The sequence below is a fragment of the Penaeus chinensis genome, chromosome 39 (genome assembly GCF_019202785.1).
Source record: "Penaeus chinensis breed Huanghai No. 1 chromosome 39, ASM1920278v2, whole genome shotgun sequence".
Classification (NCBI taxonomy): domain Eukaryota; kingdom Metazoa; phylum Arthropoda; class Malacostraca; order Decapoda; family Penaeidae; genus Penaeus; species Penaeus chinensis.
Genome location: NC_061857.1, coordinates 22,287,188 through 22,301,535, shown reverse-complemented (window position 1 = coordinate 22,301,535; position 14,348 = coordinate 22,287,188).

Genomic DNA, 14,348 nt, shown 5'->3' with positions numbered 1-14,348 from the left:
GAGATTAACCACTTCAACTACCTGGGTGCAACAATAACAAACACATATGATGACTCGAAAGAAGTCAGAAAGAGGATAAGCATTGCCAAAAATGCAGTAGTTGCTTTATCACACACGTGGAAAAACAAGTCCATTTCCTTGAAGACTAAAAAGCGACTCTTGAGCACATTGGTCTTCCCAATAGCAACATATGGCTCTGAATGTTGGGTTGTAAAGCAAAGTGACAGAAAGAGACAAGCATCTTTTGAATTATGGAGTTACAGTCGATTATTACGTGTAAGCTGGACTGAACACCGCACAAATGATAGCATTTTGGAACAACTTAAAATAAAAACGACCGATCGACTGCTGAATTGCATTGACAGAAGGAAACTGGCATTTTTAGGGCATGTTGTACGACGAGTTGGTCTAGGGAAAGACTTTTTAACTGGAATGGTGTTTGGGAAACGCAAAAGAGGAAGACCAAAAAAACAGATACAAGAACAACATAAGAGAGCTTACAAACTTTAGCCTGGGGCAAGTATATAGGAAGGCGCAGGATAGAAGAGAATGGAGGCAGTTTGTTAAAGATGCCACGGCTAATCAGTTCAATGATTTACCCCTATAATGATGATGATGCATATACATATATATGTATATAATGGTTACATATTTTTCGACGTACACTAAAGGCTGCACTGCAAAGCCATTCTAACTATTTGACACTAGTGGTATATTATGTTGTGTTAGTGCCTTGTGATTCCAATGGCATTGTGTTTGTATTCTAGCCTGTATACAGTGTAAGTGCTTACGTATGACACCCATGCTAACCCTTTGACACGAATTGAATTCTAAGTCTGGGTGTTTCCTTGCTTTTGCAACGATAGTAATGGAATTTTCACATATAAGAGGGATGGAGTAGTGCACATAACTTCATAGTTTATTTATCTTTTAGTTTACCAGTAGAAAGCCTTTATAGTTTATCAGTCATTTATAAAACAAGCAGAAAGCCTCCTTGTTTAATATATTCTTTATCACGTAAGCAAATAGTTTCTGCAGGTGTTTTTGTTATCCTTTGATATAGATTTAGGCTTCTTTTTGTTTTATGTGATACTGCGTGTGTGAGGATCCCGTCATGGAACCTTGATAGCAGGACATTGTAAAAAAAAAAAAGAAAAAAAAAAAAAGCACTCTAGTACTTGTCATAAGAAACGCCAGATCATGAACACATAAGGGCAAAAATTTCACGCAAGGAAGGATATGGATCCCGAACAGATAAGGGTATGAATATGAAATATTCATACCCAAATATTCAGAATAAGGGTATGGATATGAAATCCTGGCTTATAAGGGTATGATATTTTTACATCGAAAGATATTAATTTCGTACATAGTGCATATAAATAGATGAATTTTCTAATATCTAAGGGTATCAATTTCATAAGGCATGAATTTTGTGCATGCGAGGGAACTGATTACATCTAAAAGCATAAATTTCGTGCATTATATAACGGTAAGGATTTCTAATTATATGAATATACATGCAATAGTCTGATCATCACCATGTACACGGGATTCTAACTAATGCTGTATCAAAAGTTCTGTTTACGTCTGAGAAGAAGAGGGAGGGAAATAAAGAAACAAGAAAAATACACAGAAAGAAAATAATGCAATATAGCAAATGTAAGGTAAATGGAAAAAAATGTTTCGTTCCCTTTTCATTGTGTAATTCTTAGGTCATAATTTTTGTTTATAACAAGAAAACATACATAAGAAAATGTCGAGGGAAAAAAGCGAAAAAGCCCTCGATTTATGTTTTTTTTTGTGTTTTTTTCTTGTTCTTCCCTTCGTTGTTCCATTTACATTTTGTTCAGCGTGAAACCTGTATCATATATCATCATAATCATCTTCCTTTCCTTTTTTTTTTTCTTTTTCTTGATAAACAAACCAAAACGAAGTAATATATGTCTCATGAAGGTTATTGCCATTGTGTTTTAATTGTGAACAAGAAACGCAAGTACAAATAATCTGTCCTCGAAGTCTGTATGGGGGAAATGGGTGTATGTGTATGTGAGGAATGGTCCATCTCTGTACATTACACCTCGTGTTACGGTCTAATTTAACAGCAGTTTCAGGACTTATTGTTATATACCGTTTTAATAAAATATTTTAGTTGTTCAGTATTCTTTGTACACGCCTCCAAACCCACACATACACATATACACTTGTAGATAGATAGAAAGATAGATAGATAGATAAACAGCTACATACATACACATATACATAAGTTACATACATACATAAGTTACATACATACATATGTATATTTAAGTATTTTATGTATATATATATATTCATACTTATGGAAAGATGGATGTATAAGTAAATTAAACGGTATATGCATCTGTGCCTGTTCTGGTCAGGGATTCATTAACTATATTTTCTTTATTCCTTTATTTCAAAAAATATATATAAATGTCCCTTGAATCCAATAAGATTTTCACAATAGAAACAGTATTTAATTTGGATATGTTTGTTGAAGAAACAATGAGGATCGTGTGAAATGACATTCTTATTGTTTTAAAGATGGAGCAACGTAATATCCACCTCACCAACCTGTCGGAGAGATAAAGATACATACTCAGTTCATGTCGTTATTTGTACATATCATCATTGTCATAATGTTCAATCTATACAAAATGATAGCCATTTACTTACCGTAGCCGCCATGTCCACCGTGGCCATATCCTCCGTGACCGCCATGGCTATATCCACCATGTCCTCCGTGTCCACCATGGCCATACCCACCATGCCCGCCATGGCCATGCCCTCCATGTCCGCCATGGCCATACCCTCCATGTCCACCATGTCCGCCATGGCCATACCCACCGTGCCCACCGTGGCCATATCCAGGCTCAGCTAATGGTCCAGCTACGACACATGCTACTAGAAGAGCTACAACAGCAGCAATAAACACCTGTAAAGACAATGTAAATCAAAAGAAAGGAATCCTCATATTTGCCACTGATTTTGAAAAGAGACATAGTTTGATTTCTAAAATAATCATACTCCCCTAAATAAATAAATAAATCACAGTGTTTAACATGAATTTCTTCCAGACAGAAAAACTTTAGCCAACTAGGATTAGAAATTAGCTTACTTTCATCCATTCACACTAGTTATGAAAATACATGATGAACAAATTTATGGGAGCTTAAAATAATTTTGGTGGACCAAACCAGGGATCTCTTTTGATAAATTTCTACCGCCGCCCGATTTTATTTTAAAAAATATATATAACAGTAACCGAGTATCAGAACACTCACGGTCTTGAGCGTCATCTCGGGTATCAGTGTGAAGCCAAAGAAGGGGAGATCCGAAGTGTGAAGACCCGCCGTCCGGATCCCTTTTATATGGCGGCGAAACAATGGCGGTTCTCTTGTCGTACTGCAGAAGGGTTGGATTTTTCGCTGAAGGAGGTCACGGCAGGGCTGTGGAAAAAGCAAGAAAATTGATTGCGAAGGACCGAGGTTCAGGAATTTAGAGTTTGATTTGTCTTACTTGTTTGTGCTTATAAATTGATATTTTGTTTTACCTTGGTTTTGTTTTCCTATTTTATGACGTGAAGAGGAGGGTATATGGTGGAAGGTATGAACTGATTTTATCATAGACATGCAACGCGAATACAATTATTAAACCTGGTTAGATTCTTAAATTGTTACCATTTTAATGAAAGGTTGTTCAATACAGCATCTAGTCACGTTCATTATCCACTATAACTTCTTGGTCTTCGAGTCATTTGCCAAACTGCATGGGCACAGCCGCCAGACTTTGTATACAATAGTGCATTCAGTCTCAGTTAAGAAAGTAGCTAACAACTCAACCAGGATTCTGAAGTGCTCCGATTCGCCAAATCTCTTGATTATTCAAATCGTCTGACACTTAATAATTACTGTTACACATGTTTTGATATTTTAAATAATTTTTATTAAAATTTGATACATTCAGCTTCCCTTTATAATTCCATCTCCAAACAAACTTGGCAAATTAAAGTGATACAAAGCCCGGGGTGAGTTCCTGGTTTTCCATTTCTTTCATATTTTATTCTCACAAATGCCAATATGTTCCCTAGTTATTGTTGCTTCTGTCAGTCGTCTTATATGCTTTCAGTTGATATTGTTAGTGAAATATAATTAAATGCATCCAAAACTAAAATCAATTTAGCATGCCAAGTTACTTCTTGAACCTAAACTTAAAGATAAACAAACCTGGCATACACACACACATATATATACATATATATATATATATATATATATATATATATATATATATTTATATATATGTGTGTGTGTGTGTGTATATAAATATATATATATATATATATATATATATATATATATATATATATATATGTATGTGTATGTGTGTGTGTGTGTGTGTGTGTGTGTGTATGTGTGTGTATGCGTATATGTGTATATGTGTGTGTGTGTATGCGTATATGTGTATGTGTGTGTGTGTGTGTGTATGTGTATATGTATATATGTATGTGTGTATGTGTGTGTGTGTGTGTGTGTGCCATTCTACTGCTTAATGTGAACCAATTGAAACATGGCAGACTCGAAAACAATACCCAGAACAAATGCAAGAATCCGAAAAGAGAGACAGCGACATACCCAAAGTGATTTGAACAATCCAGTACCTTGTATATCCATCTGTGAGTGGATAAGCTTGCGGTAGATGTGTTTCAAAGTCATGTCGCATAAACACATTCATACGTACATTCTAGCATCATTTATCGATTATCTTACATGTCACTGTAAAGGAGATCGAGTGATGGCAAGGAAATAATTTTGTTATTAGGTACGGCAGACATTATTGCATGATACAGAAGTAATGACATTTAGCTAGCTAGGCTATTGAAAATCAGACATGGATAAGCTTGCTCTCGATTATTTGCAGTAACACAAACATCCCTGCCGTACAAGAGAAACTTCCAGCAACAATAGCCTTTAACAAATCTATGGAAACTTTCAGTATTTCAGTGAATTTGCTTTACTATTTTTCTTGAAGATTGCAATGAGGGAGAGATGCTTCTTCCTGAACTGTGTGCATTCTGCCAGTTCATCTCGTTCTACTCCTTGGTTGAAGATAGAATGTAGTTTGTTCATGACACTAAATATCTTTTAGCTATATAAAGCATACAGCTCAATTGTCATTGAGGTCTCGATACATCATAATAAAATACTTGATAGACTTGAGAAAAAATTCGATGTTTGAAATATGTAATGGCAACAGATATAAACACCTGAAGTAGTTTATATGAAGACAGAATAAATGTCATGAAATATGCACACAGTCCTTTTGATGATGTGTAGCCAACTAGCTACAAATTAAGAGAATGTTTGCACCTTGAGGAATGAGTGGACTTCTAACAGTAATTTTGATATTTAAAAATCACATACATAATTTTCATTGCTTTACTGAACTTCATTATTTCCTTCTCAAAAGAATCGGAGTTGCCAGTTCTCCTTTCCTGAGATTGGACGGAATATAGGTGTCAGTATGAAAAGGCTCTCTCTCTCTCTCTCTCTCTCTCTCTCTCTCTCTCTCTCTCTCTCTCTCTCTCTCTCTCTCTCTCTCTCTCTCTCTCTCTCTCTCTCTCTCTCGTACGAACAAATGTGTTTGTGTGAGTATGTATGTGTGTGTGTGTGGCGCGCGTTCGTATATCTGAACACATGATAATTTGAAGGCACATCCTTTTCTACGTCGATAAACACCTAAAACAGTCAACGTGACACTTCAGACGTCTCGCAAGATATACCTTAGTTTAATCTGTTTAACTCATTTAAGTTGTGTAACTTCAAGCATCATCACTGTTGGGAAAGAAACTATATGGAATTTCATTAAAAAAGCAGGGGGAAAACACCGATATTGCATTCATTTGCAAATTCTGATTTTTATGTGCCTTTTACTAAGAATGAACTCAAGGCTTCATTCAGTCGAATCTCCTTTTGGTATAATTGCCTTTTTTGCCTCTTGTTAGTGATATGCTTTTGTATTTGAGGACTTGAAAATCGAAGCCAAGTTCCGGAATGACATGCCAACAAAAAAAAAAAAAAAAAAAAAAAAAAAAATCCATCTTATTCCTTTCGTTAGACATTCCAGTTAAGAATTTGACGTCATTTCAACTCTCCATATAACTCTTCCTCGTGGCATAGTCTTAATTACTAAAGAAGCTTAAAGACTTATATCACAATGATTTATAATGGGTAATGGGTATATTCCAAGATATTGGTTAAGGAACAATGATTCATTAAAGAAGATTATACATTTATTGATCCAAATAAGGTAGACGCCATCTGTTTAATGCATCACCAACCTGCCGGGAAGAAATTATGCATATTTAGAATCCATTGTCACCATTTTGGTATTCCAGATTTCTGTTTTGATGTAAAGGCTTCTATTGCAAATCTAAATATCGGTTATTTACATACCGTGCCCGCCGTGTCCATATCCACCATGTCCACCGTGACCATGTCCTCCGTGCCCACCATGGCCATACCCTCCGTGTCCGCCGTGGCCATATCCGCCGTGTCCACCATGACCATACCCTCCGTGTCCGCCGTGTCCACCATGACCATACCCTCCGTGTCCGCCGTGTCCACTATGACCATACCCTCCGTGTCCTCCGTAGCCATATCCACCATGCCCGCCATGTCCATGCCCTCCGTGTCCACCGTGGCCATACCCAGGCTCAGCCAGAGGTCCTGCCGCGACGCATGCTACTAGAAGAGCTAAAACAGCAGCAATAAATACCTGTAAAGACATGGACTCAATTAGATATAAATAACTTTACCTTATTTACTTATGAGGGAAAATAAAAGTGACCAAAGTACCACTAACAGCTTTGAGTGCCATCTCGAGAATCAGTGTGATGTCAAGGAAGGTAAGAACGCCAGTGCGAGGATCCCGCCTCCGACTCCCTTTTATATGGCGGCGAGACAAGGGCGGCTTTCGTGACGCCGCGCAGGAGGCTCGAGGCTTGCGGCGGACGTTAGCCGTGCTAGGAAGAGGAACAAGGATTGGTGATTTGAAGAAGTATGGCTTCGGGTTTGTATTACTTTTCTTTTTTATTGACCCATGTTCGTTTTGTTTTTGTCATTGTTATAGTTCTCATATAAATAGTTATCCCTTCGGGTTTCATTCCTGTTAGTTATTTTTTTTGTGCTTGTTGAGTTTATGTTTTTTTTTCTTGCTTATTGAGTTATTTTTTTGTTTTGTATTTGTCATTGTTATGGTTCCTATGTAACGAGAAGATTAGTTTACTCTGGGGATTATATATGTATTCATTGTTGATGAATGATGAAAGCAAAGTATAATATTTGACGGTAATAACATCGAACAATGATTACGACAGCTATTACGCTTTTTTATACTAAATTCAAACATCTTCCTCTTCTGTCACAGTCAAGGCTACTTGCTGGTCTCCAACATTAGGTCCCCGAGCCATTAGGAATCCGCAGAAGGAAGGCTGGTATGTGGGGTGCCAAAGCAAAATTCAAAATTTCAAGGAGCTCCAGAAAATTCCGTTTTTCTTTCTCACGTCCTCCTTTCACTTAAAAGATGGAAAGGTTGAGAACCACTTATCTGGTTCTCAAACTGGCAGCCATAACCTGAGGATCACCATTGCATCCATCCTCAAACAGGAAACCCGTTAAACATTTATTATTAACAATCATTGGAGGCTTTAGAGAAAACTGTTAAGATTTACATAGAGGGAATGATGGGGGGGGGGGGGAGTTTGAGAAATATGTCATTAGGCTTTAAGCCATCGACATTACACGAATGAATGTTTTTGTTGTTGTTTTCATTACAATGAATGTATTTGTGCGCACGCGCGTGTGTATGTGTTTGTCTACAGTTGAGATGGTGTGTGTGTGTTTGTGTTTTTTTGCTTAGATGTATACCCCATATGCATAGATTTCTATCTAAACCTTGAGAAAATGAAACAAAGCATGCACTTTCACACAAAATTTAGCCCGATTGATCTGCATGAACCAAACAATGCACGAGACAGATAGGCTCTACATTTTTCAAGAAAAGGGAGATACAACATGATCTATCGTGAAAAAAAATATCAAGAATCAGGTCACCTCCAAGGATTCTTGTTTATAATACTTTAAATTCCCTGTATATAAGAGTATTAATCCGTAGCATGATAAAGGAACGGCAGACTTGCTTAAAAATCCTAATTTAAGTAAAGGAAGGGGGCTGAAAGTATTCCAGCATCCTTCACCGCTTTCCCTGTGACTTCGAGATTGAGTGATTGGCTTGGAGATAATTTTGGTATTAGTAATGGAGCAGGAAGAGCTCCAGTTTCGTATAATGACGCGAAAATAAGAGAGCTGGAAAATATTATAACAAAAGAAGGAGAGCCAAAAGAAGTTGGATAACTGAAGGATATGAAGTGACAATTAAGGGGAAAATGTAAAAGAAAAATCTTAGTTTTTTTCTGTAATTATATCTATTATTCTCATATTTAATTTTTCTAATTAAATTTAATCTTTCTAATTTATCTCATTAAGAGCAGAATTCTAAAAGCCATTTATAAATGGTTTGTTTCGTTGGGATTTCTTTGTGCATGTGTGTCTGTTTGTGTCTGATTATGTGCCGTATGTGTATGTTTGAAAGTGTGTATGTGGACACTTAGTTACCGTGCCAACGAATGCGTTGGTGTGACAGTCTAAAAGATTTTCAGAGCATAGAGTAACGTTACGATATAGAACGTTTGCGATCGGTCACACACACACACATACACACATGCACACACACATATATATATATATATATATATATATACACGTATATGCGTTTATTTTTGTATATATGCATGTCCAATTGTATGCATATTCATTGGCTCGGGCCTTAACAAACCGGCTAAATTCATCAGCATTAGATATAATAAACTGATCAGCAATCGTCTTTACAACAGGTCCATAATGTTACTTACTTTAGATTCACACAGAATATTTATCTGTATGAAAATGTTTATTCTCATTCTTATTCAGTCACCTTAACTATGCCCTGAGAATGGGGGTGTCAACGAGACGGGAGATAAAAGGGTAATGAAAGGGGTCTTAGCATGTCGGTTTATAGTGGAGGGTAGATGTGAGACCTCTACGAGGCCCCCATCTCCCCGGGTGTCGAGGACGTGGTGGTCACGAGCTAGACCCTGCGTTTCTTCCTCTCCTTGCTGTCACTGTGTCCCCTTAGTCTGACGAGAAATCAGACGGAAGCTCCTCTCAAGGCAACTGCTTGCTTGTCTATAGGTTTTATATATCCGTGAAAAAAGGATAAAATTGTTGTAACCTGATGACCCCTAATTAATGAGAAACTTTTCTGTAGGTCAACTAAAATATACTTTTTACATTTTCGAAATGTTTCCGACATATAAGGTGGTAGTTCTTATTTCTCCTCTCTGTCTGACGATGTCTACTTTTAAGCGTTTTAAGCGGAGGCTCCACCCGAGGCAGGTGCTTGCTTTCGCCTGCTGGAGTGTCGGAAGTGTAAGCATTGCCAGCACCTGCGTCCATTCAAGGAGGAACTTTCTACAGGAAGGCAGTTGCTGGGGACAGAAGCGCTGTCATTCAACCTAGTTGGGTACTGTTTACAGGGGGTAGATTAAGCACTAAGTTTTGATAATTTAATATTTTACACTTGTAATCCTGGATTAGGAAGTTAACCACGGGGTGGTCGTAGGCTTTTAGTTGTAAACGTGAGCTCTGGTGCTCAAGCAGGCATATGGTATAACGTTATATTACTAACGTCCGTCTTAAACTCTGTCATATAGGAAAGTACGGTGTCCACAATGGCATTTAGCAAAGATTCATGCTTAAATGCCTTTTTCTATTTTTCTGGGTATTTTCTCTTTTGGGGAATGATTAATTATAAGATAAAGTTTTTAAACGAAAAATAATTGAGTATCCTAGATGGTAAATAAAGTATTTAACAATGAGATGCTTAGAAATACGTGAAAAATTATTTATTGTTCCAAATCAGGTAGAAGTCATTATGATAACAGCGTTACCAGCCTGTGGGAGAGAAAATGAAGCTTGTTCAGCATCTCGTGTCAGAATTAGACATTTTTTCTAGTCAGATTTCTCGAGAACTTAGAGGCTGTACTTCATATTAGATCAGCGGTTATGGACTTACCATATCAACCGGGCCCGCCATGCCCATATCTTCCATGGCCATGCCATCCATGTCCACCATGGCCATATCCTTCGAATCCACCATGGCTTCCGTGTCCGCCATGGCCATAACCAGGATCAGCTAGTGGCCCAGCCGCCACACATGCCACTAGAAGAACTACAACAGCCGCAATAGATACCTGTAAAGAGAGTAAGAACAAAATCAATTAATTAGCTTTTCTCTTACTGACGTCCACTGGAAATTGTCTTAGTATATAGTCTGGCCAAGCAAACACTCACAGCCTTCAGCTCCATCTCGGGAATCAGTACAGTGCCAAGGGAGGTGAGAACGCCAATACAAGGATCATTCATTCATTGAGAATTGCGAAGATCTAGCTTTGGCCGGGCCTTCCATATATGGCCCGGCTTGTGTTAGCTTTATATGGCTGTTTCATTTTGTTCTCTAACACGGTGCTTACCGTGGCGGCGGGATTGCCAGTAGGCGCTCCTGCCGCCATGATGTAAGCATACCACATGATCTCTTTACCAGCACGGCGGCTGATGTGGGCGGTCCCTGTCTCAGGAATTGTGTGTACTCACAATTCTGTAAACGAGGATCCCTCCTCCGGCTCCCTTTTATATGGCGGCGAGACAATGGCGGTTCTCGTGGCGCCACGAGAACCGCACTAAGTTTAGATAGTTGAATAATTTACACTTGTAGTCCTGGGCTAGGAAGACAACCACAGGTGGCCGCAGTCTTTATTGCTATTACCAGCTGAAAACATGAGAATTTTGGTGCATAAGGATGTAAACCTTGACCTTGATACTTTCACTGCCTATGGTGTTATATTGCTGACAACCATCTTAAATTCCGTCATATAGGAAATTGCGGTTTCCAAAGCAGTAGTTTAGAAAAAGGATCGTGCTTAATTGTTTTTTTGTTTTTTTTTTTTTTTTTTTTTTTAGTATTTTCACTTTTTGGGAAATTATTAGTTATAGATATTTTAGATACTTAAAGACAATGGATTTTTCTGAATGGTAAATAGGGGATTTAACACACATGCTTAGAAATACGTGAAATATCTTTATTGTTCCAAATCAGGTTGAAGCCACTATGATAACAACATTACCAGCCTGCGGGAAAGAAAAGGAAGCATGTTCAGAATCTTGTGTCAGATTTAGACATTCTTTTTTTGCAAGATTTCTTTCATATTAGATTAGCAGTTATGAACTTACCATATCCACCGTGCCCTCCATGTCCATATCCTCCATGGCCATGCCCTCCGTGTCCGCCATGACCATACCCTCCATGTCCACCATGGCCTCCGTGTCCGCCATGGCCATATCCTCCATGTCCGCCATGGCCATACCCTCCGTGTCCGCCATGGCCATACCCTCCGTGTCCGCTATGGCCATACCCTCCATGTCCGCCATGACCATACCCTCCGTGTCCGCCGTGGCCATAACCAGGATCAGCTAGTGGCCCAGCCGCCACACATGCCACTAGTAGAGCTACTAGAGCAGCAATAGATACCTGTAAAGACAGTGAGAACAAAATCATTTAATTAGCCTTTCTCTTACTGACAGACACTGGAGATTGTCCAATTAAAGAGACAGGCCAAGCAACCACTCACAGCCTTAAGCGCCATCTCGAGAATCAGTGTGATGTCAAGGAAGGTAAGAACGCCAGTGCGAGGATCCCGCCTCCGACTCCCTTTTATATGGCGGCGAGGCAAGGGCGGTTCTCGTGGCGCCGCGCTGGAGACCCAAGGCTCTCGAGTTCAATTTGCTAGGAAAGGCGCAGGTATCTATAAAACACACATATATGGTTTCTGTTTGGCTACTTCACTGCATTACTTTATTTCTTTCTGCATATAAATTTTATTATTATTATTATTATTGTTACGGGGAGATAAATGGGTTTGGAGGAACATCTCATAAGAAAAAATGAACCTCGCCAGATTATGTGAACCACACAATGAGACTGTAACACATACAGTAATTATAGCCTACATACACACTCCCTTTGCTTCCATTTTATATTTCCTTCTGTGTTATAACTTCTAAGCCTTTAGATATGGGGAAAATACAAACAGGCAGGTGTTAACAAGATCACAAGGCCCTTATAGCTTACATCCTCCAGTCTTTTATGTTTTGATATATTTATTATTTGCATATAAAACACTCAACCGCCATCTTTCTTTCCTCGAGCATGGAGAAAATACTCGAAACAGAGATATCAGACTTTGTTGATATGGTTATTTTTTATATAAATACTCTCTTTTGACTTAGAATCGCCATATGATAACGTTAAGATACATAATCCCAAGTTCGGTATTACCGTGAAAATGTAGTTTCTACTGTAGAGACTACTGTGTTTGTGTGCCCGCGCGTGTATGTGTGTGTGTGTGTGTTTGTGCACACTTGTAATAAACCGAGGTAAGAAAAGTTGACATATGCGTCCAAAGACCAAGATTGATCTCGAACTGATTTGCAAGAACTGCTTGAAAGATATTAACGTAATAAATGCCCGCGACAAATGCGAATCTGTCGAGAATTCGAAGGAGATAGGGTACAACTTACCATAGATATATGTGTTTGAATATATATATATGTATATGTGTGTGTGTGTGTGGGGGGGGGTGTCTCTGTGTATATATGTGTCTGTATATATATACATACATGCACGCACACACACACACACACACACACACACACACACACATATATATATATATATATATATATATATATATATATATACATATCTATATGTACTTGTATATATGCGTGAGTAATAAAGAACCAGATCGTTCACATGCATTCTTGTATTAACAGTATGAATTTCCTGTTCGCAGAAGAAATTTCATTAGCATGTGGATAAACTTAAAAGACTCGCCGATTGATCCTCGTCTAAGAAAAGAATGGGGTCGAAAGCATTCCGATATCTTTCGCCGATTTGCCTCCTTGAAGAAAGATCGGGTGAAGGCGAGATCCTTTTCATGTAGTCAAGCAAAAAAGAGCTAAGGCTTTGAATGAAAGAGAGAAGGAAGACTTTAGACAGAAAATGGGAAAAACTGAAAGGAAATTTGACAGCTGGAGGACTGGAGCTGGAGATTTTTTTTAATCAATAGGCATTTTTTTCTTTCTGTTCTCTGTTTATTTTATCTTATAACTAGTGAATTACCATATGCTAAGTTAAGACTGTTCCTTGTCTTTTCATTCTATTTTTAAATGGACAAATAGCCGACCTCTTTGGTTTGGTATATGACCTTTCTCAGCTTTATGCATGAATTTAAAATATCAACTCGAAAAATAAAAGGAACGTTTCTTGTCATAGGATCGGAACGTCACTTCATTTAGTTTCCTCTATAGTAAGGCTTCATACATTCGTGTTAGTGTATATGCATATCTTGTGATACAATGCTATTTGATTGCCGTTCTATCTTTAGACTTTTTATCTAGAAAATGTATGTTCTTGACCAGTGGTTCTTAACTCTGTCAGTCTGGCGGCACACTCAAATATATCCTAGACTTTTGCAACGCAATAATTTTCCTCCATTAATCCTCGAATAAGAATTCATTATACATGTCTACAGGTTTTTATACCCGTGAAAAGAGGATAAAATTGTTGTAACTTGATAACCCCTAATCAATTAGAAACTCTTCTGTAGATAAACTTAAATTAACTCCGATTTATATGTTTCTTAGTTTCTCCCTTCTGTCTTTTAAGCAGAGGCTCGCCTGTAGGTAGGTGCCTGCTTTCGCCCGTTCGAGTGCCAGAAGTGTAAGCATTGCCAGCACTTGCATCCACTCAAGGAGAAACTTTCTACAAGAAGGAAGTTGCTGGAAACAGAGGTGTGAAGCGCTACTATCCAGCCCAGTTTGGAATTGTTAACAGGGGGTCGATGAAACACTAAGCTTAGATAGTTGAATAATTTATACTGATAGTCCTGGGCTAGGAAGATAATCCAAGGAAACCGTAGTCTTCATTGCTGTTACTTGTTGAAAACATGAGAGCTTTGGTGCATAAGGAGGTAAACCTCATTAACCACGATATTATCACTGCGTATGGTATAACGTTATATTACGGACATTCATCTTAAATGCTGTCATATAGGAAATTACGGCTTCCATAGTGTATTTCAGCAAAGAATCTTGCTTAATTGTCGCATT